This window comes from Micrasema longulum, unplaced genomic scaffold (assembly GCF_059751315.1).
Source record: "Micrasema longulum isolate JH-2025_06_02 unplaced genomic scaffold, ASM5975131v1 h1tg000682l, whole genome shotgun sequence".
Lineage (NCBI taxonomy): Eukaryota > Metazoa > Arthropoda > Insecta > Trichoptera > Brachycentridae > Micrasema > Micrasema longulum.
This window is the reverse complement of record NW_028277878.1, coordinates 85,957-111,535: the sequence shown is the minus strand read 5'-3', so window position 1 is coordinate 111,535 and position 25,579 is coordinate 85,957. Positions and strand designations below refer to the sequence as shown.

At 29.9% G+C, this 25,579-nt stretch overlaps 1 protein-coding gene and 1 long non-coding RNA gene across 2 annotated transcripts in view; both read right to left on the bottom strand.

The window, feature by feature from the left end:
• Nucleotides 1–25,579, bottom strand: part of LOC148279673 (uncharacterized) — a gene marked incomplete at its 5' end in the record, with an annotated part of 532,408 nt that overhangs the window by 455,868 nt on the left and 50,961 nt on the right. The window lies entirely within an intron of this gene.
• LOC148279674 (uncharacterized) lies at nucleotides 21,266–22,778 on the bottom strand. The gene is made up of 2 exons (XR_015822812.1): nucleotides 21,836–22,778; nucleotides 21,266–21,595 (listed from the first exon to the last, which is right to left on the bottom strand). It is a non-coding gene; the product is annotated as an uncharacterized LOC148279674 (long non-coding RNA).

Below are 25,579 nucleotides of genomic sequence, written 5' to 3'. Positions count from 1 at the left end.
ACTGCTTCCACAAAGTTGTGGGATCTCAATTTGCGCGTGCGTGGACTTTTGCGTTCAGTGCTGAACGACTACCTCATAGGAACTCACATCCTTCACAATTACTTATTCAAGAATTAGACAAAGACTAATGAATTTAACTTCAGTTAGCGCAGAACTGCGCAAATGAAGGTTGTGATTGGTTGAAGATTTGTCGCAAATTATTAATGAATAAACAGCAAACCCATCTCAGATCACTATAGTTAACAATAAACGAATTGAAAAATATTTGTTGTAATTATTAAAAATAAAAAGTTGATTTTATTTTTTAAAAAATACGTAGGTACTGATTGTTTAGAAGTCAAAATGTTAAGGAAGCATTGGCTCAATGCAATCTACGGACGGACCGCGCATGGTAAATACCGCATCCTTTGAAGTACACTGCCGTATGTCTAAATTTACCTGTTTTGTGTTGTAAATGCAGTTACACCACTTATTTTTTTCTTTCTTATATATTCGTTAGGAGAACACTCACGTACCTCTAGGATTTTTTTAAGCAAGATATACCACAACTGCCAGTATTCTCTGAATTTTACTGAGTAAAATATCGAGAAAAACACTAGAGTAATTATGCAGCTTTAGTGTTTTAATCATATGAGCAAATACCATCAAAAATACTTAGCATTATAATGTCAATTTACTACCATTTTTTAATCAATTTTAAATTTTGTTTTTGTTCTGCCGCAAAATAACCGATTGACATACCACAGTGAACTTCCTGGGGGTGCAATCTAATTAAAAATGCAAGTAACATTAAAGAAAATTGTACTAGTAAAAACACATAATATTATATTAATTCGTAATAAAACGAATATAAAATATAATTACTATGTAACATGGTTTAACAGAAAAAGAGTTTTTTTTTTCAATAGAAAATATGTTGTTGTTTAAATTTGCAAGTAAGAACATCATACCTGATTTTATTGAAATAATTCCATACCAATATTGCGATTAATGAAACGTGTCTTATTTAATTTTTTTAAATTCTTAAATCTAATAAATTGTTTATGATTTTTTTTTTAAATAGGTAAGGATGTACTAACAAAAAAGGGTTACATTCAGACGCCCCTTTATGGTTCATATTTAAATCACTATTGAAATGTTACTGTTTCTTATTCTTACCCCCCTTTCTCTCCTAGTATTATATTGTAAATTTATATCGGCCTCGTGATTTAATAATGGTCAATGCGTTTACCAACCATGCAAGGAGTCTTGGGTTCGATTCCCGACATGGTTGATATAAAATATTTAAGAATATTTCATAGTCCCCGGACTGGTACCTGAAGCGTAAGACTAATCATCTTACATTAAAGTAACAAAAACGATTAGGATACGCTGCGATCGGTGTACTAGTGCAGTGCCCTATGCACAATTAGGTGCTGAAAGGGAATGATTATGATGATACTGGAAAATTTTGCATAACACTAAATTGAGGACATCTGCGTATTTTTATCAAATAAAATATTGCCGTATGTATTTGTAACAGGTTTTCTGTATGTAGCCACCATCATTTGATTTGAAGTTAGTTTAATCAATATTTGAATCACTAATATTATCAGTTTTAATTACGTAAAAACCAGATTATGCCCTTTAACGGTTGGATGGATTGAATTAATGTTGTTTGGATTTACTGATAAGAATGCTGATAAGAATAAGATTTTATTGAAATAATTTCACACCTTTTTACGTTTAATGAAACATGGTTTACTTTATTATTTTTATTTTTTTATTTAATAAATCGTTTTTGTATTTTAAAAAAACAAGTATAAATATTTTTATAAAAAATAAAGCATTCAGGCGCCCGCGCCCCTTCATTTTTCATATTAAAATCACGATCAAAATGTCAATATTTAAATAATTAAATTTTTCTTTTGCTTTTATTTTTACCTGTTCATTTTAACTCCCCTTTTCTCTTCGTATTGTATTGTAGATTTTTGGCTAAAATGTATTCGTATATGTATACTCCTACACTAATACACATAAACACACATCTACACTTACTCTCATACAAATACACATAAACAAACCCTTTTGTTGCAACACAATTCAATAATGTGTACGATTCTTATTTAGAAACTTTGCTGGTCTGTCTTTTAACTGTATTTTTTTAATGTTACTTTATCATTGTTGACGGTTTGTTTCATTAAAATAAATATATAAATAACAGAAAAACATTTATAAATACATCAACGATATTTTCGCAAATTAGACCTCTCGCATAGTAAGCGAACGTGTCGACGACTGAATATGTAAAACACTGTAAATAATTTTTTTTTAACACTTAATTAATTGTTTTTTTTTTTAAACCTACAAAAAATAACGTTCACCAGGTAAAAATTAAACTAAAATGATACTTTTGTTCGCATTAAATTTATTTGTAAAATGTGTAAGCACATGCAAAGGAGTTCATTTGAATTTCCTATAGTCTCTCTTTTAAAAAAAAAACAAATTAGTCGATGATACTATCTCAAACAAAGCCGAACCGCTTTAGTAAGATTGCTCGGAAGGAATCGTATATCCATACAAAGTTTATAAAACTTCTAACCGCTTTCAAACAACGTGTAACCCTGCGTTCTTATTGTCATCTTGACCGTTTTCTTTGCAAATCCTTTACGGCCGCTCCTGAGATCTGTTCTCGATATTTCTACGTTCCCTCGTATGGCCAGAAGTACTCTGGTCTGCAAAAGTGAACCGAGGATAGCTCGAGGCATTTTCTAAAAAAGTTTTCTTACGTAATATTTTATGAAATTGGAAAGACGTACTTCTACTGTTTTTTTTCAAATAAGTCATTTGTTTTGTTATTTTCGTAAGCTTGAAAAAATATTTTATATCTCATATTATATAGACTTAATGTAACGTTAAGTACTCGATTTATTAAAGTATAAATATAAAGCTTTCACTATGACCTCGACTAATTCTCAATTTCCTTATATATTAATGTCAATAAAAATATTCTTTAAACGCGCAACTTGAATCCACAAAGCAAAAAGATCAACAGATATAATAGTTAAAGGAATATAGATGTTCAAACATAGACAGAATGTTGAATGTTATACAGTGTGTTAAGTGGCAAGCCAAAGACAGGTCGTATGCCCTGTAATTTTCTAGATTTCTGTAATCCCTTCTATAAAATGTCATTTTTCTCCGTTTTTTTTGGCATTTATTTATTAATAAAAGCTAGGTACCAAATATACCAACAAAATTTATGTTTTTTTTACACTTTTTACAAAAAATGTTTTTTAATTATTTAAAAAAAGAACTTGAGTGCCTGATAATTATAAACCACTTCAAATTTAAATACTTTCAAGAATAATTATAGCCATTCATCTCTTAGTGGACCTTTACTGTTTTTATATGCAAATCTTAAATAGTTTTTTTTAACATAAACACAATGATACACTTTACAATGACCCTGCGTATAACTTTACGACTTGGCCCAGTTGGTTTTTTCATTTATTCTATTAAATTAAACACTGATATTATTTTGATCATTTTGAAATGGTTTACGGGTTTATTTTGAAAGTAAATTAAACACCAAAGATAACTTACATGTATAGGTTTTGACATTTTACGAATACCTTATTTTATAAATGTATCTGGGAAAATTAATGTTTAATAACATGGAATATCAAAGGTTTTTAAACCTATCTCGTACAAAAAAGCGTTATTCTTTCTAATGAAAAATGGGTATCCATAAAAACATAATATATGTATCCCTTTCACCAGACAAAACGTATATCGAATATGTTTTATTAGAGAGTAAAAGCGCTAATTGGTCAAACAAATAAGTGGAAGTATACCAAGTATTTAAAAATTAATAACTTGTATGTAATTATATTAATTTATTTATTATCATATTTTATAGGTACATAAAATTATACATTTACACGAAATTGCTTTGACTGTCGAACTAGAATTATTTACCCCGCTCTAAGGCATTCAATAAAATTTATAAAAAAACAGTAATCAATGCATGGAAAAAAAATAAAGGTAATAGATATGGTGAAAATATAAGGAAATACATATTAGAATACATAGTAAAAAGAACGTTATAATGACTTATAGATATAAAAAAGGTTTTATTTACTTATGTACAGATACTCGAAACGAGGGTACACCATGTCGAGGACCATTTTTTTTTCTCCGAAAGAATTCATTACTTTTGAGAACAAAACATGTAGATAAAAACACTATGGTTTTCCTAATGCCGTATTTTAACAGATCACAATACATATCAGAAACGTAATGTGATGCATATAATACAGAAGTAAGATTTTTGAATAATTTCTATTGTATAAAAAAAAAAATAAGTGCAAGTAAGGCAATAACCCTAGTTGCTTCTATAATTTCGCGCTTATAATATTAAGAGCATTTAGAATACCATTAGTAGATATGTGTTTTAATACCGTTTACTTTTAGGAATTAATTGTGGGTAATTATTAACTAAATTACGATTAACCTTTTTTTAAACTCCAATTGAAAAATAAATATTGACAATTACAAAATAATAAAAAATACTGGTGTCGTGTATTTCTATCATATTTATACTAATTTCAAGGAAAGACATTTCACGAACTCGGTATAAAACGATTTGAATTTTTAATTGAATAATGTATATTCGGTTTGTTTGGTCAAATAATATCGCTTTTTACGCGTTCCATTTACATAATAAAGTAGCCGAAATAAGGTTAGGTAAACAAGCATTGGAAATTCAAATTACTAACAAACCTTAAAAATCAACGGCAATCGTTATCATCGAGCGTGTAAAGTACCTCAGATAAACCTTACATTAAACCGAAACCTTTATGGGTTAATAACGCTTTGAAGTATCCTTTTAACAAAGGACCTTCGTTTTGTATCCTCAATAAGGAATCATCTTGTTCGGAGGTCCGTTTATGCAGAGAATTTGAAAGAAAACGATCGGATCTTGAGCAGTCAAGTCGGAACTGATAATCTTATTCTGAGATATTTATTCGATCGTGTTATTTCACCCTACAAAAGCTTGCATTGTATTTCAACTGTTATTTTTTTTTGTATTCCTATTAAATAATATAGATTTTTATCCATAACCAACATAAAACTGACTCACTATGTATCGATCTTTACACGATCTTAACACGAAAAGAAAAAATATTTAACAAAAAAAAAAATATATCAAAAGGTATCAAATTGATAATTTTTAATATTACATTATAGATAACTTATATGTGCTATTTTCCTAATAAAATATATGTTTTATAACACCTCAAAGGCGTTTTATTAAGTGATTCTATGAATACCGACATTGCATTGACTTTAAATTCAAGTAAAACTTTTAAGGCTGTTGTCTAGTAAAACGCGTGCAAAATGAGGGAATCATACGATTTTTCCATTTAAAAACGAATTTTTTTTCAATCGCGGAATAATAAAAAAATAAAAAAACTTAAATTAGATAAAAACAGCAATTTTTAAGGTTATTTCTATTAAAAAATATACTTAAAAATTTTATAAAACTAAAATATAATTACTTTTTGACGGGCAGATTACGCCATTTCAAATTTAGACTTAACTTTGGTGTTTGGGTTCTCATATAAAGACAAATACCCGTATGCAGAGACAAACCTTAAGGTGAGGAGAGTACATTCTACTGTCTTCACCTTCGGGTTATTCTCTGCATTTGAAATTAGAATGTACTTTCCTCACCTTAAGTTTTGTATCTGCATACGGGCATAAGTATTAAAATAAAATTTGGTGTAATAATTTGAAGATAATAAATTGAACATAAAAGTAGTTGTAGCAAAATCTCTTTTTTTTGTTTTCGAGAAGAAATACGAGCATTTTAAATCACTGATAATTCTTCACAAAATAATTCTGGTTGTAAAATTCAATTTTTAAGATTTTGCTTTTTATGTTTTTTTGTTTTTTTATTACTGCGCGAAAAAAAAACATTCGTTTTAAAATGGAAAAATCGTACGATTTCCTCATTTTGCTCGCGTTTTACTAGACTACAGCCTTAAGTAAAACATTCGATTTTGTCATCACACGATACAAATTTATTAAAATGATTTAATGACTGCAGCGTACATAATATGTATTTGTAATGGATATTTTTTTTTTCATGACATATTCAACTAAAACATAAAAATTTATGTATTTTACATGATTGAAAGTTGAGAAAATATATTTAACCACTCATATATTTCAGTGAGAATCTAGAAACATTATACGTAACGCACGGTACTTATATTTAAATGCAATAAGCTTAAAGTTACAGTAGGTATTTATCGTATGGCCAGTCTTTAGATTTAGTTAGGTAAATCGCTAAGTAGCATAAGTCTCAGCATAAACCGTTTTGAATAGAGAATATTCTCAACTTGGAAAGCCCAAATCTCATCTAGGGTTTTGACCTGGACATCGAATAAAGTTGTACTAAGAGCATTATGTTTTTAATATAATATAATAATATTTAACTCATCAATGTCACTAAAAATTACCATCAACAAGACAAACTGTTAAATATATATATATTTATTTTATTATTTTATAAGTAAACATATATAATACCAGAAAATTTATATGAAACTAGTGGATTAGAAAATGAATACGGAGCGTCCTCTGGTTAAGAAAGTCTCAATTTATAAAAAATATTCATTTCAACTTACATTTGTTTACATATTCACCAACATATTATGAATTTTAAGGCTGTGCCCGATTTAAACCGTAGTAATTAATAACAACAAAACACAAAGTAAATTAAAATAATCAATTACTTCAAATGATGCTTCATAAAATTAAAAAAAAAAAAAACAATTTCAAACAATATTAGTCAATTATTAGTATTAGAAAAGATGAAATAAGCAAGTCTCTGTAGTTAAACAGCACGTTTAGAACGTGCTAAATCGAGCCAAAATTATTTAAAACATTTTCGAAAAGGGAATGTGGATTAAAAAAATATATATTTTCAAGGCTCTTTCAACGAAATGCCGATTGATATTCAAGTTCTGTCAATAAGTTAATTTGATTTTTTTGTCAAACAAGAGGTATTCCGAAAAGCCCATCTTTAAATTATTTTATATATATTATTGAATGAAACAGTTTGGCAACGAATTTACGTTTTCGGTATTAAACAAGTATTATCTTATTGACGTTTGCAGGAGGTAATTTTATGAATCCTATGTAAAAAGATATTGAAATTTTATAAGCCATATACACTAATATACTTTTCATACTATACTATTCACCATTCTGCCTATGCTTATTTATTTATTAAGTTAATAAACGTACAAAGTAACATTAATATAATTTTATGTAATATATGTTACAGTCATGCATAAACTATTCAATAATATCAAACACTGTGCATACGCCGATGATACTGCTTTAGTTGTGTCTCACAAGAATCTCAAAACTGCAGAGAAATTGCTGCAAGAAGATTTTTTAAACCTGCAAAAATGGTCCGGTCCTATGAAGCAGGTTTAATAATTAGCTCAAAGAAAACAAAACTTATGCACATAAGATCACTGAACTATAAAACTCACACAACACCATCAATTTTATCACATAACTATACGTGTATCCATAGTGATATTATGCAACCGTGCATGTGTGAAAATTTTGAGTAGTATGTTTATTTAGGTTTAACCATAGATTATAATTTCAAATTAGATGTCAAATAATTAGAAAATCGTGTAAGCAATTAAGAGTAATAATAAATAAAATGTATATTTTAAAATATTATGTCCCTGTTAACACATTACGAATTATTCATTTATCTATCTCTGAATCAATTATACGATACGCTATAACTTCCTGGGGGTTATCAAGTGAAACTAATATAAATTTTATTCAAACTTTGCGAAATTCTATGGTCAAATTGCTACTACATAAAGATGTATACCGCCAGAGACACAATATTTCAATATCATTCTGTAAATAAATTATCTGTTTGCGCTCTACTTTGGTACAAATTAATTTGTCAGCATGCGTCGCACTCCTAAGTAGTATAAAGTTTATACTATAAACACAAGTTGGTACATGATTACAACACCAGGTTTACTAGTATGGAAGGGCTAGCTGTTCCTAGATATTGAAATATATATGGCAAAAGGACACTGCAATACAGTTTACCTAAAATATTTAACATGTTACCAAACAATATTAAACATACTGAGTTAAATACAGGAGTGAGACGTTTGCTCAAATTATGTTTAATAGAAAAAAGTTTTTTGTATTAGTGATAGTTTTTAATTTTTGATAATGTAATAGGTATGTATTATGTCATATTTTTTAAGTAAAACTATCATTAATGTAGGTTAAGTATGAATAATCTATGCAATTTATAAGAACCTGCTGAGGAGTTGTATGTATAAAACTCACCAGGACTTTAATTTAAAACTATTTTGTAAATATTTTTGAAAAATAAATTTTAAAAAATTACTTACTTAAAGTAAATTTATTTAGTTTAACTTAATCTTTAAATCTACATATTACTTAATTACAATGTACATGAAGGATATTGCTTTGAGAAAATGGAGACGCTTCCAGCTTTCCTTATACTTTCTGGAAACTCATTAAAAATTTTCAAACAATTTAAGCATTTATATTTCCTCAATTCTTCCATCAGTTAATTTTTTTAGATTAAAAGAGCTGAAACCTCAATAATAAACACCACAAAATCAATATAAAAACGCATTACAAAACATTATTTTATTAACACTTTTAGATTAATTTGTATTTTTTTTAGTGCCGGGTTATCAGAATAAGGCGTACGTTGGCCTAAGAGCGGGCGGCCGTTATCACGGAGGTTTTATCCCCCCCTATCTTCTAGAAAAGTCGTATCGAAGAATCTATACACAGTGTATGGACATTTGCAAACGCGAGATGGCTTCGGGGAAGATTTGTGAAAATAAAGCGTCCGTATTTTGTTCGGTCGTCGATGGTCCAAGTTTTATATGGAAAACAGTCAAAGTCAAGTGCTCGTAAAATGAAATTTAATTTTCCATGCCTTTAAACAGATTTTCAAAAAATAAGTTGAAATATCTGAATACCTTACAAGAAATATAAATAGACCCTTAATAAAACACGTACATCAGGGATCCCAACCCGATTCAATAATATTGTAAATTTTATACAATTTTTATTTATTTGGAAAATATATATTCGTCAATATTATTTCACATCTTCAATTATTGAATTACACGAAACAAATTGAATTACATTTGTTGTTTGGTTTTTCTTGGTAAATTTTTTATACAATATACAACACAATAAAAAATTAGTTAAACAAATTACAACAGGGATGAAGAATACCTTAAATAAGGAAATACGGAAGTCTAGGCATTTACAGGGCTTATGACCTATCGTTGGCTAGTTTAAGTGGCCACTTTACACACTGTGTAACATTCACCATTTTGCCTATGTTTGAACATCCATATTTCTTCAATTTTTCGATTTGTTGATTTTAGTAAAGTTAAAGAGCTTAAAGAAGGTCATAAGCCCTGTAAATGCCTAGACTTCCATATACCCTTATTTAAGGTATTCTCCATCCCTGTTGTAATTTGTTAATCTTAATGACTCCCGAGGGGGTGAAATCCAGTCTTTTGTCTACAAACATTTGGACAAACTCAAATATTGTAAAAAATTAGTTGTTCACATATACTTTTTCGCAATTTTTTTTTATTTCTGCAGTATCTGTTGTGTTTACGACACATGCGGTATATAATATATTATTTTTAATTCAAATGTATTATATATGACAATATTATTGGTTCTCGTGGTAAAGAATTAAAAATAATATTTTGTTGAAATCAAAAATACTTCTCAAAAGTAAAAATCAGTTAACAAATATTTCCAGCGCAACGATGATTTAGAAACACATAATCCACGAAATCATTTAAATTAAGTTTCTCGATATCAACAATCTCAAAAATATTTGAGGGAAGATAGTTTATGTATGCACGCTGTACATTTCGCGATTGGCGATAAAAATGTACTCGAATTAATCGGTCACTTGCATGATATTAGCAGACAGCTAGACTCTCAGTTAATGTAGATATTAATGTGCTTTGAATAAGCAAATGGAAGCTCTTATAGGTAGATACTTAAATAATCATACGAAAAATTGATCTTTTGCATTATTCGTGTGCGCGACAAATATGGTAAACGGGCTGGCATGCCATCTAACCGAAATAATAATTTTATTGATTCCTAGATGGTACACGACACCCGGGTCAAGTCAAGTGTTTTTAAATGTTGACATACCGAGCTAAAAAGGTTACTCATTTAGTAACAGCGTAATATTTTTAATGATAACGAACTGACGTATTAACCTTTGGCAAACCGTTCTCCATTTGTTTTGAGTTTGCGATTAATGAGTTTAGAGAGGAAACTTAACAGTTCCTTAATTAATTCACCACTAATTGACTGCTTAGTTGCAGAAAGGTCAACGTGATTAGTTTATATCTGAGGAAAGCAAATACCACCCATATCTCCGCGATATATGATGTTTTCAATATTACATTCTCAAGTTCATCAATCACATTACATTTAAAGAATTTACAAACTAAGGAAAACATCGCTGGTGGATCTGAACATTTTAATTATTTATGAAGGCAGATTGCAAAATTCCATTCAAAATGTATCTTTATTGTGTAAAATATATTGTTTTTAAGAAAATTATATTAAAATTCTAATATGATAGACAGACTGAAACATATATGTCTTATTTTGTAAATAGTACATTCGAAATCTCAACGGAAAAGGATATATATAAGTATAGTCTAAACATTAAAAGGGTTGAGATTTTACCTGTCGATAATCTTTTCACGCACTGTGGTATTATTTACCTAAATATCGGTTAGCATATTACAACAGAGATGAAGAACATTTACCTGGTCATCAACATTACCTGGTCCATGAAGAAGTATAGAAATTGAAAAAATAACATTTTCAGGCGTTGCCTAGTATGTAGGTGAAATAATTCAATTAGATGAATCTCACCAGCATAAGTGAAGGTTTCAGCTCTTTAACTTCACAAACATCAACAGATGAAAAAAATGAAGGAATATAGATGTTCAAATATAGGCAGAATGGTGAATGTTACACAGTGTGTAAAGTGGCCATTTAACCAGCCATTGACAGGTCATGAGCCCTGTAGATGCGTAGACTTCTATATTACCTTTTCTTAAATGTTCTTCATCTCTGTTGTAATATGTTAATATAAACAGCTCCCCAGGAAGTTGAATCCAGTCCTTGTCTACAAAAATTTGGAAAAACTCAAAATATTGTTAAATATCGGTATTTTTTTAACTCTCAGTATGCTGGTTTTTGTTAAATAAGAAGGTTTAAACCAATTTTTTATCGATAGGTTTAAAACAGTTTTCTTTTGTTTCCAACCGGATAGGTTGGAACTGCTTGAAAATATTTTTTAAGACTAGTCTTTTCCTTCAAAATTATTTCGTTAATTAAATTTATTAATTTTGTCACATCTACTCAAATTATAATCATAACCTGCTATTTTTACTTTAGAGACTAAATTGAATTTTCAATATTACTCAAGATGAAAGTTGAGTGGCTAGATTCGAGGCGTTTCGATCAGAAAAGTGTCACCCCAAATGCACACATTAATGATTGAAGTTTTCCAATAGCATTGGCTCTAAGGAAAATATTTCTTTAGAAATCTACGAGTGAAAAATTCAACCTCCTTTTATTTTATCAGTTCGCTAGAAAATAAATAACTTTTTGCATAAAAACTTTCTCCACAGTATCTTGAAATCTTGTTATTTTTTAACCATTGGGGATTCGTAAATTACGTAATCAATTTTTAGGTCGTTGAAAAAAATTCCAAAAGCAAACACAGGAAGTGTAATTCAAAATCGCTGGAAGTTTTGATATCCTTAGATCTATAGCATAAAATAATCTTACATAAAATTTTATGAAACCGCCAACTCTTTGATTAAAACGTAAAAATTAAGGGTGTTTTATTATTTTTTTTTTCCTAAAGAAAGTTTGTTGATTTACTTGTTATGGTTAATATTTACTTCAACAGGTATGTTTTTTCTTACTGCTCTAATTATGGTGTGAGGATTTGACGGAATAAAAAGCTGTGGCCTTGTTAAAGAACTTCTCAGCATTTGTTTATTGAAGAGGAAACCACAGAAAACTCATTCGAGAGAAGCCGGACTATTGACAGAAATCAACAAACCTTCCGTTCCACTTTGACAGTGTTTGGCATTTTGTGTCCTATTCTTATTTATTTCGAGAATTGCCTTAACTGTTTTTACCATATGTGATAAGAAGGTTCGAACTGTCAGTAGGGTCATAGTGAGTCCCATCTTGCTGGAGGATGCGATTCTATAAAATGCTCCAAACGCCCAGTTGCATTCCGTCCGCAGCACTACTGACTAGTCCAACTTGTTAGCGTCCACATCGCGAACCTTGGGCAATGGGATCACATTCATAGCGGTGTGATCACAGCATATAACGAAAGGATGAAAGGCGAGTTTTCGACGGCTCAAAACCAAAAAAAAACAGCTAAGGAAAGGTAACCCCGACAAAAAATTCACCAGAAAAGGCAACGGAAAACCACTCTGGTCATATTTTACCAGGAATCAATACGGTTAGTACATCAATAAGCAGTCGTCCTGGCTGTGAAATATAAAAATAGCGCAGGACAGATACATATGCTTTTGCTGTAGTGATCGCCAACGTCGGGGAGACCCGGCAAGGCGCTCGAAGAAGAAGAAGATATAATTTTATGTGATAAGTCCTTATAACCTATTACGGTTACGTTACGAGTATTTTCTAGGTCCTTATTCAGACTTCTACATCGCTCCTCCAGCTGCATATGTTCTATGTTGAAAGGGGGACAATGCATCAACAAATATGTTTGAATCTGTATTTGTTTATATGTATGTTTATATATATATATGTACGCAAGTGTGTATGTATGTGTATGTATATATGTATATATATGTCTGTATGTATCAATATGTGTATACTAGTAAATTTATATTTTATTTTTCTGTTCTTTCTTTTGACTTGTAAATAATTATTTTGAATGAAAATGTGATTGCCTAGCTTGGAACGAGGTATCGACCCTTGTTAGCTGGGCAAAGTGTACAAAAAATGTGTGTAATGTGATAATATGTACAAATAAATAAATAAATGAGGGACAATTTGAAGTATCTCTTCATTACATGGACCGCTAGTTTCTGAGAGCTTAAAGCAATAAAGATAGCTCATAAAACCACATTGACCAATGAGGATTTGAGTTAGTAGCCAATTTGCTGCGTTTTCTTGAAATCGAATGCATGAAAAATTATTGACACTTTACTACAGGCGTTTTAAAGTTTAAGAGTTTTGCTTCTTATTTTCTTTTCGGGCAAAACCTAAAGAAATGAGGGTTGTTTAAAATTTATGAACAAAAACACATAATAAAATGAACGTTTTATAGATGAATAGAAATTCCGGATTCGACTCCCGGTTGATCAAATATCATTTTTCTCTTATTTGAGCGTCATGATTCACAATTTGTTATGTTTGGATATCTTGGCCTGTTGCGGTAAAAAAATAATATTTTAAAATAATTTAAAGAGGTTTTTATATTCCATACTATGATAAAACATGTTTTTTAAAATCGAACACAAAAAACTAGGAAAAGTATATGGAATGTCAGGTAGACATAATTATTTTGCAAATTTTCTAATTGTCAGACTACACCGGTTCGGAAACGAGTACGAATAAATTGATCTGTTCCATTTTACATTGTCAGTTTTAAGAGTAAAATGTGTTTTTTTTTTAATTTTTCAATACAGTATATGAACTTACCTACTTACATCTAGTATTTTATCTTTAAGGTATTATGTCATTTGAATTATATTTTTATTCTCTTTTTTGTTTATGAAATAAGTACTTTAATTTGAATTTTTTACCTGCCATGTAAAAAACCTCTGGACGTATAAAGTAAATAAATAAAATAAATTATTGAACGTGGTCCCAGAATACGAAAACCTGAATTAGTAATAATTATGAATTAATAATTAGGGCTAGAATTTTGGAATAAGAATAACGTATTTATTTTTATTTTACGTGTCGTTCACAAATTTTTTAGTATCATTGAAATAACTCACATTAAACCGATTCTCCTCCACGATGCGAATCGTCGCACCTCACTAGGGCCCGAAGCAACAAAATACTGAGTTTTGAGAATAGGTGTCTCAGAAGAGTCTTGGGTGTGTGGTCGTTTGACTTTGTGAGGATGAAGTAATAAGAGAACGGATGCAGCAAACTCCGATGACAGCTGTCATCAAATGGAGGAGAAAGCTTTAACCACATTTGCCTACTTTACAAGGCATCAGGGTTTTGACGACCTGGATGTCTACTGCGACTGTTTGTCGGCAGTTTATGTTAGAACCACGTGACGTGAACCTGACCTGGGAGGACGCACTGGAGCTGGCAGCCGATAGAGATACACGGAGACTGTGTGAATATCATATACTTCAACTGAAATAAGTCAATATTTTTAAAACAATTATAAGTCAAACAGATTTTTATAATCGGCGTTCAATTCAATTTGATAATTCAGATATACATATTTTAATTTAATTTATTGAAATTGAAAAAATAACGAGATGCCAATATAAAACAGCGATGGCTCGCTAGTGTGAACAGGAAACCGATCTAATGTGTAGAACGCTCAGACTTTTCTAATGCTGGCTTCAATTGCTTTTAAAATGCATAGCCGACATAACTTAGCACTTACACTTGAGTGTATTTACATATAAAGTACAAAAATACAAAACTACAGTGGAAAACCGTCATTGTAAATTATTGATCAATTTAGAAGTTTTGCTTGGGATTTTGGATATGCCGTGATATTTTAAATGCATTGTCAGTATATAATAATAGAAATGTAAACAAAATTCGTTAAACAAAATGCGGATTTTTTATTTTATTTTACCGTTATTATATAATATGTATCTTTACTTTAAAGGATAAACCACGTAAGTCACGTTGAACAAAATGTTCAAGAAACAAGATTTTGTGATAGTACGAATACCAAAACATGACAACTTGTGAACCAAATGAAATTTTAATATATAATATGAAGAACGTTTAATGTAAAATGATGATTATTTTGATGATAAAAGTACATACTAACGGAACGTATCTGGAACTACTAATGTTTTTTGCCCTAAAACAAAGTGGACTTAAAATTTTTATTTTCACATAAAAAAGCATTTTTATGACGAAAGCAAACTTTGGTGTTTTATTTACGTATAAAAAAGCTTATTGTAAAAATTTCTGCATTTTTAACTTCAAAACAGCAACAAATGGACTCACGTGTTTTCTGTTCAAAATTACATTAAGCTTATTGCTAAATGAAAATGGCTTCCAACTCACTAATAATATAATATAATTTTAATTAAAACATGTATTTAAATAGTCAGAAATTTATATATATATATTTTTTAATTTATGATTTCACCACAGAGTGAATTTAGGAATGTGTATTTTATTTTATTTTATTTTATTTTATTTACAGAAATTATAAAAACTTACTTTAAAAAATACAAGAATCCTTTTTACTTTAGTTGTGTAGTTTATTTAGGTTAAAATAGACAGTAAAAATTATTTGGATACAGTCAGCAAACATTTGATCAAAAAATTTTTTTTATAACTAATGATAAAAACGCAATTATTCAATTGATGAAAAAATGTAGTAATTTAAAAAAAATAACTAATATCTCTACCAAGATATAGTAATTATCGAGGAATGCGGAAGTAAAGGCATTTACAGGGCTTATGATCCGTCACTCGTATTGGTAATTTCCATAAATTAGGAATATTATTCAAAGGTTCGGAATTCATTCATATCGGTTGAGATGTCCATTAAATTTATTTCGTTGTTCTCTGTTGAGATATAATTTTAAAAAAATAATATTAACTCTTAAAAAACTTTAACAAACAATTCCTTTGCACACGATGATGTAACATCGTGTTACCACAAGCAAACTATGGAATATTCTATGTTTTAGACTTTGGAAAAAAAAACATGGAGACATATTGTTTAATAATTTAATAACTTCTTCCATAATTTATTAAAATAAACGTATTATTTCGCCCTGTTATAGCGAAATAAAAAAAAACATAAATGCGCTGCTCATTTTAGATGAGTGTGTCTCCCATCGATGTCAATAACCGACTGAATCTGTTTTACACAAACACTGGTCACAAAATAGCATCTCTGTTTTCCTTGTTATGTGTTCTATTATTATGCTCTCTCTTATATATGTATATTGGTGTATTAACGGACATTCATTATTCGCGTTGTAAGGATAAATACTTTTTGTATTCAAATCTTAAAATTGTTAAACAAATTTTACTTTCCAAACCCGTTGTGATAATGCCTATTTGAAGGCAACAAAAAATACAAAGTTCATATTTTAAAAGAAATAAAAGAGACTTATCAAGTATTGTATCGTATGTAGATTACTGTGACATCACAGCCACTCAGGAGGAAAATACATTATGTATAACACGTCTGAAAAGTAAAGTATTAAATATTAAATTCATTTTTGAAAAATCATCTTTAGAATAATTAAATAAAAATGCTGGTTCAAAGATGTCGAGAAAGCAATAAAACCAGTCACTAGTTATTCCAAATTTTGTGGATTTAAGTATCACTCGTCTTTTTTTAGAATTCAACGGAAGTTTATACATCATTATACGCAAATGTACATACAGCCTCAAATGAATATATTAAATTCGCGATATGTATATGCCAGTAATGTTTTTGTGTGTTTGTCAAAATATTACAATGAGATATTTTAATAATAACAGTCCCACGCCTTCCAATAAAAAAGTGATTTAACAAACAACCAGATCTAAGCAATTCTGACGAAATTCAATTTCCGTGTTTGGTTTCTAGCTTCCTTTACCCTCTCAAATCTCAACTCCAAAGATTAATGCCTCCTTTGAAGTAGGTACAAAACCTGTATAATACGGTGACTATCCAATATTTATTTAAAAACCTTTTTCTTTGTTAGTTGCTATATGTACTCAATTCTAAGAATGGTATATTTATACACCAAAGTTGTATTCATCGTAATTTATAATATATAATAAAAACATTAACTTTGCTGTGAAACATTTCACTAAACAATGTTTTGAGTATTTCTAAATGTTTGCAGACAAGCTAAAATTCCTCCCTAGGGAGTTATTTTGAATTAAATTTGTTGCAACAGATAGGAAATATATTTTTGAGAAGGGGATATGGATGTCTAAGCATTTACGTCTCACCGACATGATTTATTTATTTATTAGTGTTTAAACACGGGCAGAATGAAGAATGTTAGACAGTGTGTAAAGTGGTCACTTAAACCAGCTAATGACAAGTCGTAAGCTCCGCAAATGCGTAGACATCCATATTCCTTTCCCAAAAATGTGTTCCCTCTCTGGAGTAACAAATTGAGATATTTTATTAAAAGCTTCGAAATAAATATATATGACTATTTACCGACTTTTTTATATCTACCGGTTTCGAGACAAACCCGTCTCATCGTTAGGATTCTAATTACACAAAGACACAAATCTCAATGTACCTGATTTCATATTAATTGCACAATAATATAATACAAACATGCTGATAAGACACATACTTTAAGTAGCTAACACATTTTAGTGGTACAAAAAAACAATATTAAGCATGGTTTTCATGAAAACATACGTAATCCGATTTATTCGTATGAAAAATATTTTGTTCTACTGAAATTATTTATTTATTTTAAAAGAATGATAACGTCACGTGAAAAAAGATCATAAAATATGAATAATAATAATATAAACATTTGGTCGATATCAAAAGTCAGTTAAGCAATTTTCATACTTTATTTCATGAAGATGTATTAAAACATCATCATCATCATTCCCTTTTCGCCCCTAATGGTGTATGGGGCACTGCATTGATACACCAATCGCAGCGTAACTTTATCATTTTTGTAATATAATGGTAAGATGATCAGTCTCACGCTTCAGGTATCAGTCCAGGGACTCTATATATATTTTAGTGTAAAAATACCCTTTTAAATAAATATTTAATATCAACCGTGTCGAGACCTTTTGCATGGTAGACAAATGCGCTGACCATTACACCACGCGGCTGACAATATCAAAACAATACAAAGCTTAACAATGGGTTTTTAAGAGGTTATTAAAACATGAAATAGGTATTTTACTCACAATCTAGATTTTTACGTTAAACTAAATATTCTCAGATTTCATTCTTCAAAATAAAAACTGTGCTAACTCAATAAGTTGTGCACATTGATTGTATTTTAGAATAAAATCTCTTACAGATTCTGAACATAAAGTTAACCTTTAGATACTCATATGAGATAATGTCTTCAAGTGATTGAGCGTTTAAGTTTGACCTCTGGCATAGCTGATTGGGTAGAAAATTCTAGCAAACTAGACCTAACTGAAACTGGGGAAGGAAACGAGAAGTAACTTAACTTTATAGAAGGCCCAGTAACACGGATTACAGCCAAACTCATTGACCATTATATCAGAAACACGTTAGCACGTAGAGCCTATCTCAAGTTTTCCAATAGACGCCTTTCAGACTATCGCTTCATGTAAATGTCTATTAAGCGAAGATTGAAATCTTTGGTTTTGATGTTCAACCAATCTTGTTTACAGAATCTTGGAGTATATCAGTTCGTAAGGCGGATTAACGTTCTAGAATTAACGCGAGGATTATTTACTTACTCAATCAGAACGTACAGAGCGTCAAAGCTCTGCCTTAATATTAGCGGAACATGGGAAATTCTAAGGTCCTGATTAATAAAATAAATTAAACATTTTCTAAATACAACCGACATTCGAATAATGTATTATTAAAATCTTCTTAAATGACGATTTTTAAGATTAAATCAGTTTTCAGTGTTCAAAACAATACGTTTCAAACGTAATATTATTTACAACAGAGATGAAGAACATTTGAGAGAAAGTAATATAGAAGTTTAGGCATCTACAGGTCTTATGACCTGTATTTGGCTGGTTTAAGTGGCCACTTCACACACTGTGTAGCTTTTACCATATTGCCCACATTTGAACATCTGTATTCCTTCAATTCTTTCATCTGTTGATGTTTGTGATGTTTTTCATCTCTGTTGTAATACGTTAGTATTGGCAGCTCCCCAGGGAGATGAATCCAGTCTTTGTCTACATATTTTTTTAAAAACTTAAAATATTGTTAATAAATTCACCAGGTCTATAAAGTAAAGAAATTTAAAAACATAAAAAAATTTAGGCGTTACCTAGTAATGAGATAATCTCACTCGCGTAAATAAAGGTTTCAGCTTTAAGACTTGACAAACATCAACAGATGAGAGAATCGAAAGAACATAGATGTTTAAATATGGGCAGAATGGTGAATAGTACAGTATGTTAATTGGCCACTTAAACCAGCCAATGACAGGTCATAAGCCCTGTAGACTAGACTTCTATACTATCTTTTCTAAAATGTTCTTCATCTCTGTAGTAATATCTTAGTATTTTTTTAAAAATTATTTTAAACGCCTCCACCCGTTTGCGAGTAATTTTGGATATGTTAGTATAAGCAACTCCCCAGGGAGTTGAATCCAGTCCGTATTTACAAAAATTTTGACAAACTCAAAATATTGGTAAGAATACTTTATAAATTATGAGCAATGTACGTATTGTGTACACGAACATAACCTTTGGCTTTGTTGTCAGAACAACGAGAGAGTTAAAGTCTGTTAAAACATTGAAAATATTATAAATGACCTTAGTAAGAAGTCAGTTAGAATTTGGGTCCTCAGTTTGGTCTCCTCATTATGTTACCCATATAAACAGTGTGGAGAAGGTCCAACACAAGTTTTTAAGATGTATGAATTTAAAATTAAACATTCCAATTGAAGAGCTAAACTATAAATGTTTAATGATGCAGTTAAAATGAATATGTATTAGTGATAGAAGGGAAATTTCAGAATTAGTGCTGCTTTTCAAGTTATTCTTGACAGTCCCGAACTTTTAAATTGTGTGAATCCTCCTGTGAGACAGCGTGGGACGAGACAAAATCCTACCTTTTCTGTTGATTTGCGTATTTAACTCTTGTGTGGCTGTGATGTCACACTAGTCGACATGGGACACAAAACTTGATATATCTCTCTTATTTTTTTAAATGATGAACTCGTGTTTTTTGTAATTTTTAAATGGATATTTTCACACTGGATTTAGAAAGTAAAATTTGTATAACTATGCTGGATGTTAATGCAAAAAAATATATCCTTATCACGCGACGGATGAATTTCCGCTAATTCAGCAACACATATGTATAAGAGAGAGCACGAAGATAGAACTCATAACAAGAAAGACAGAGTCGCTGTTCTGTAGCGGGTGTTGTGTCAAACAGATTCAGTTTTTGGTCGGTTGATGACAGTGATGTGGGACGCACGCGCGTAATATTTTTTTTTTTTTTTTTTTGTTGCTATAACAGGACTAAATTATATGTTTATTTTGATACATTATGAAAAATGAATCATTAAACAGTATCTCTCCATGTTTGTTTTTTATTCAAACGTCTGAACTTTAAAATATTCCGTCTTTTACTAGTGGTAACACGATGTTACATCACCGCGCGCAAAGGGATTATTTACCACAGTCTTTTAAGAGTTAAAACTATGCTAAATATTCAGCTATTTCACGGCTCCACACGTTAGCAAACAAACATGGAGATGTAGATTTATTTCATTTTTCTTTATACAAAATAATTTATCTCTTTATTTATTGTTAATTCGCTGCATACCTATGCTATACTTTTTGTTTGGTTTTTCATTGTCATTTCTTTATTTTCCGCCAATTTCGTGTACATATATTTTATTTATTTGTTAACAGGATTGTTTCACTTTAATTGTTTTTTTTTAAATTTATTTTATACTTTGTTAAACGCCTTAGCCGTCGAATAAATAAATTCACAAGCAAGTGAAACTAAAAATGTTAGAGAAATTTATGGATATAAGTAAATTCAACTCAAATAAAAATTAATACTTTTATTTGACTTCGAAAGAAACCATCACGCCATTTCCCCACAGTGGTGGGCAGAGATCTTTGTCTTATTTATGCATCTCCGCATGAACCTGCGCCGATTATTCCAACTTTTGACATGTCCATTGTCGAGTATTTGTTGGATATGGTAATGCTATGTCTTTTATCTTCTTCTATGTTCTTTGTATCCATCAAAATTAGCATCGTTAATCTTTTTGGTGATTTTTTTGCAATCTATTCGCTCTTCTTATCCAAACCAACGCACAACCCCTATTTTTGTTGGTAATGCTTCTCTTAGTCTTACGTAATGCAATGATTAAGACATTTGTACAATTACATAGTTTTACCACACATTTGCCGGAGAGATTCAACATTCAGCCTACTTTCATCCTTGTTTTTCGAATTTCACACTTCACTATCATGTATTATTAGGGTTGGCAGGACTCCATTGTCAACGGCTTATTTCGCCTATTACGAAATACTTTTTTTTTGTTAAGGTTAATTTCTGTACCTCAGAAGCATACGGATGAAAATCCAAACGTCTACAACAAATGAATGCCATAAATTTCTAATAATTTATGACATTAATTAGTATTTTCAGTATTTAAATACATTGGTTCTTTTGTTAAAAAAATAAAATTTCTTTTAAATCAATGGATATAATCATAAACTGGTTATGAAAATCGAGATGTCATTTCATCAAATTCTGGATTTGCATCCGTCTGCCTCTGAGGTACAGATTTTATTGCACTATTAATTTCGTTCCCGGCTCTCACTTCTAAACACACAACCTTTAATACAAAATTTTAATGTTGGATTAAATTTAGTTGAAACTGACAAGCGCTTATATGAATTTAGAAACAACTGAAGAAATAAAGATTTTCATTGCCAGTTTTAGAATGACAATCATTATAATTTTTAATGCGCAAGGACCACAGCGTTACAACATAACACATCAAAAATTTTCTTATCGGTGTCTATGTAGAGTATTTTCTTAAAAAATGACGGATTTATCAAATTAAATAACTACTTCCATTTAAAATTCTTGCAAAATGTTAATATGATAAAATTTTGAATGTAATTAATTTATTTTCAAAAACGACATTTTGTAGCTGTATTTTTCATGTACTTGAACCCAAAAATTCTATATTAACATGTTTTATTATTAGAAAAATACATATTATGTAGTAAAGCTGTAATAATTTTATTTCTTTGCTTTACAAATAATTCAATTGTACTTAAACTCCTACGGAACAATTTGAAATTTACTAAGTATGTATTACTATCTGTTAAATTCAATATGAAGTTTTCACATACGGATGTAAGACATCCAGAATTGAGTGTTAACAAGACTCAGAGGCATACAATGTTGGACCCTAAACAGAACAATCAAACCTTTGGTTACAATGGGAAGATAAGAAATTCGTCGATGTTTGTCGATATACTTGACTTTTTTAGGTAAAAAAAATTAGGATTAGAATATTTTTTCCAATTTGTTTCATTGATAACAGATTGAAATCCAATCATTAATTGTGGATACCTTGTTTTAATTTTTAAAGGACCTATTTATTTACTGATTTATTTTATTTGGGAAATCAACAGTTCTACATACATATTTATGGCAAACAAACATATATAGTGTATAAACTCAGAACTAATAACAGATTTCCACAAAATATACAAAGTTAGTAAAGAAAATATATTACATATCAAATAAATACATTTAAGTTCATACATATAAAAATGTTATTTTCATTTACTCGTAAATATTTTTCAATAATAAAATATTTTTTTAAATAACAGTAGGTATTATTATTTTAACCAACACTTGTTTTTCTTCTTTGAACATTTATTTTTTTCTACATAGCATTAGTTTTCGTGCAAGATTTAATGTCATTTTTTAAATTAGTAGGTATATAATATATACACAGACAATTAAGTTAGTCAGTCACGAAAGTTTCAAGTCACAACATAAATATGGTGTTATTCGCGCGTTATATTTGCGCAAGCATTGAAAAATACTTCAAAATTTCAGTCATGTTGGATGCTCAGTTGTTTTTTAACAATAGTTTGTGTTAGTCAATGTTAAAGTTTCTGAAAAAAAATTAAAATCTAAAGCTGAGCCGTCATGAAATTCTTGAATTTGAAAAGCAATACACCAACGCAATCAAACTCGAGATAAACGTTATTTATAAAGACAGTTCTATCATTTGCAGAATGGTCAGTAAATTTAAAAAAATAAAATCAGTGAATTTGCATTTCAACCGGTATAATCTAATTTTGATAAAAGGCCTCAAGAGAGATGAATGTGTCATATATTCCACGAAAAAAATTCATACCTGCAAATTTGATTTTACAAATATGAGTTTTCTTTATCGACCAACGTTAAATGTTTTATCTTCATTTTGTTACTCGCGTCCATGAGGGGATTTACGATATTATTGCACAAGTTTTCCTCTGCCAACAACGTAATAGGTACATTCCTTACTGGATGGTCACTTCTGGCGGTTACCCTTTTATCTGTTTTGAACCTAATTGATATTGGGTAAAATTTTTATGAGAACTAATAAAGATCCCTTTGTTACATTTTTAAAAAGCACAAAACTTGCTATGCTATTGAATTAACTAAACACAAAAAATTATAGTGTTTAATAAAGTTTTTTTGAACAAAACATGAAAAAAAAATAGATAATTGTTAAAAAAAAAAATTTTCGTCGTTTGATGGAAAACGTTAGAAAAAACAAAATACATCGGTTTAATATTGTATTTTTTTTTAAATTATTTTTTTTAATTAAATATTGAATAAATTTATTTATTCAACGGTTTACAGTTCCAAAGATAATGATATGTTTTATTGAAAAACTACCTTTAAAACAAATTTCTCATTTCGACCTTCCAAAGAATCGAACCCGGGACCTCAAGCTTGATGGACGAACGCTTTTATCACTAACATACTAAAAACACGTGCAGTTTTAAAATGTACAATTTAAACTAACGTTTCAACAGCGTGTTCCTTCTGCTGAATAAAGAATAAACCAGCCGTCGCGAGCCCTGTGTAAGTATTTTGTTTTCCCCATCATGTGTCGGTGTTAGCAGCTTGACCGTTAATTTCGTAGTTCAGTTCGGGCGGTTATTAGTTCACGTCTGTGGGACACACTTGAGCCAGCGTAATCTTCGTTCACCGGCTCGAGATGGGGGAAATCCGCAGAGAAGCCATCTGTCGGAGAGTTCAATTACGGGATTTTCCAACTTTTCAAATTGAGTCGCAAGATTGGGACTGGTGAAACAATGCGGGGATCCAAACGGCTTACGGAGATGTTTTTACTTCGAAATGATTAATTTACCTTCAGTATTCTATGATTAAATACCATGAAAATAATAAAATACTTTGTTTCATTGGCATCGGGCTTACTCAAACCACTTGCGAATTTTCATTTGAAATGTCTTTTTTAAAAAAACGACTTTCTAATTGTTCATATTCAGTCGCAAGATATTGGCATTGATGAAATAATATGATTATTTTAACGGCTAACGCTGATGTTTTTTGAGGTTGTGGATTAAGTGACGAAGTATGGCATTTACTAGCAAAAAAATGTCAAATCAATCTGCTTGCATTAAAATACTTAAAGTTAAACAAAAATAATTTATTATAGTATAAAGTGCACAGATAACAAAAACAGTTTTGCTTGTAAAATTTCAATAATACGAGTAGCAGCTTCACTGGGTACAAAAATACTTGTTTTTAAGCTATGTTTATAATTATAATAATGTGAATACTTAATAATAAGAAAGAATAAAACAAAAGGTTTCGGGTTAAATTCCCGGTGAGAACACAAAAATCAATTTTGACTTTTCTGAAAAAAAAAAAAAAACCTGAATAAATAATAAAAAATAATTAATCACAAAAAATATTTGGGAAAAAATAAAACATTTAAAAAATCATCATTATCGTTTCCTTTCTGCACCTAATGGTGCATTGTTACTTCGATTGCAGCTTATCTTGATCATTTTTGTTACATGAAGGTAAGATGGTCAGTCTTACGCTTCAGGTACCAGTCCATGAACTATGAAATATTCTCCGGCAAAAACACCCTTTCAAATAAATATTTCATATCAACCATGTCGGGAATCGAATCGGTAGGCAAGCGCACTGAAACGCTTCACCACGAGGCCGCCAAAAATAAAACATAAAATAAAATGATACTTCATATAAGGTTACCACACAGGGACTTAAAGAAAGTTTTTTCACATTGTATGTTAAAGGTTTTAACTACAATAACTTATATTTCCTTTTAATTATTTGTTTGTATGTAAGCATGTTTAATATTGTGTATGTATGTGTGGTATAATTTCAAAAAAAGTATTTTTTAAATGCCCCGCGCTCAGACGTAAAATTCTTTTTTGGTATTTTTTTCCAAAGCGAGCTTACTAACTTTAATTTAAATCCGTATTTATAATAAAATTCTTTTTTCAAAATAATGCTGTTGTATTTTAC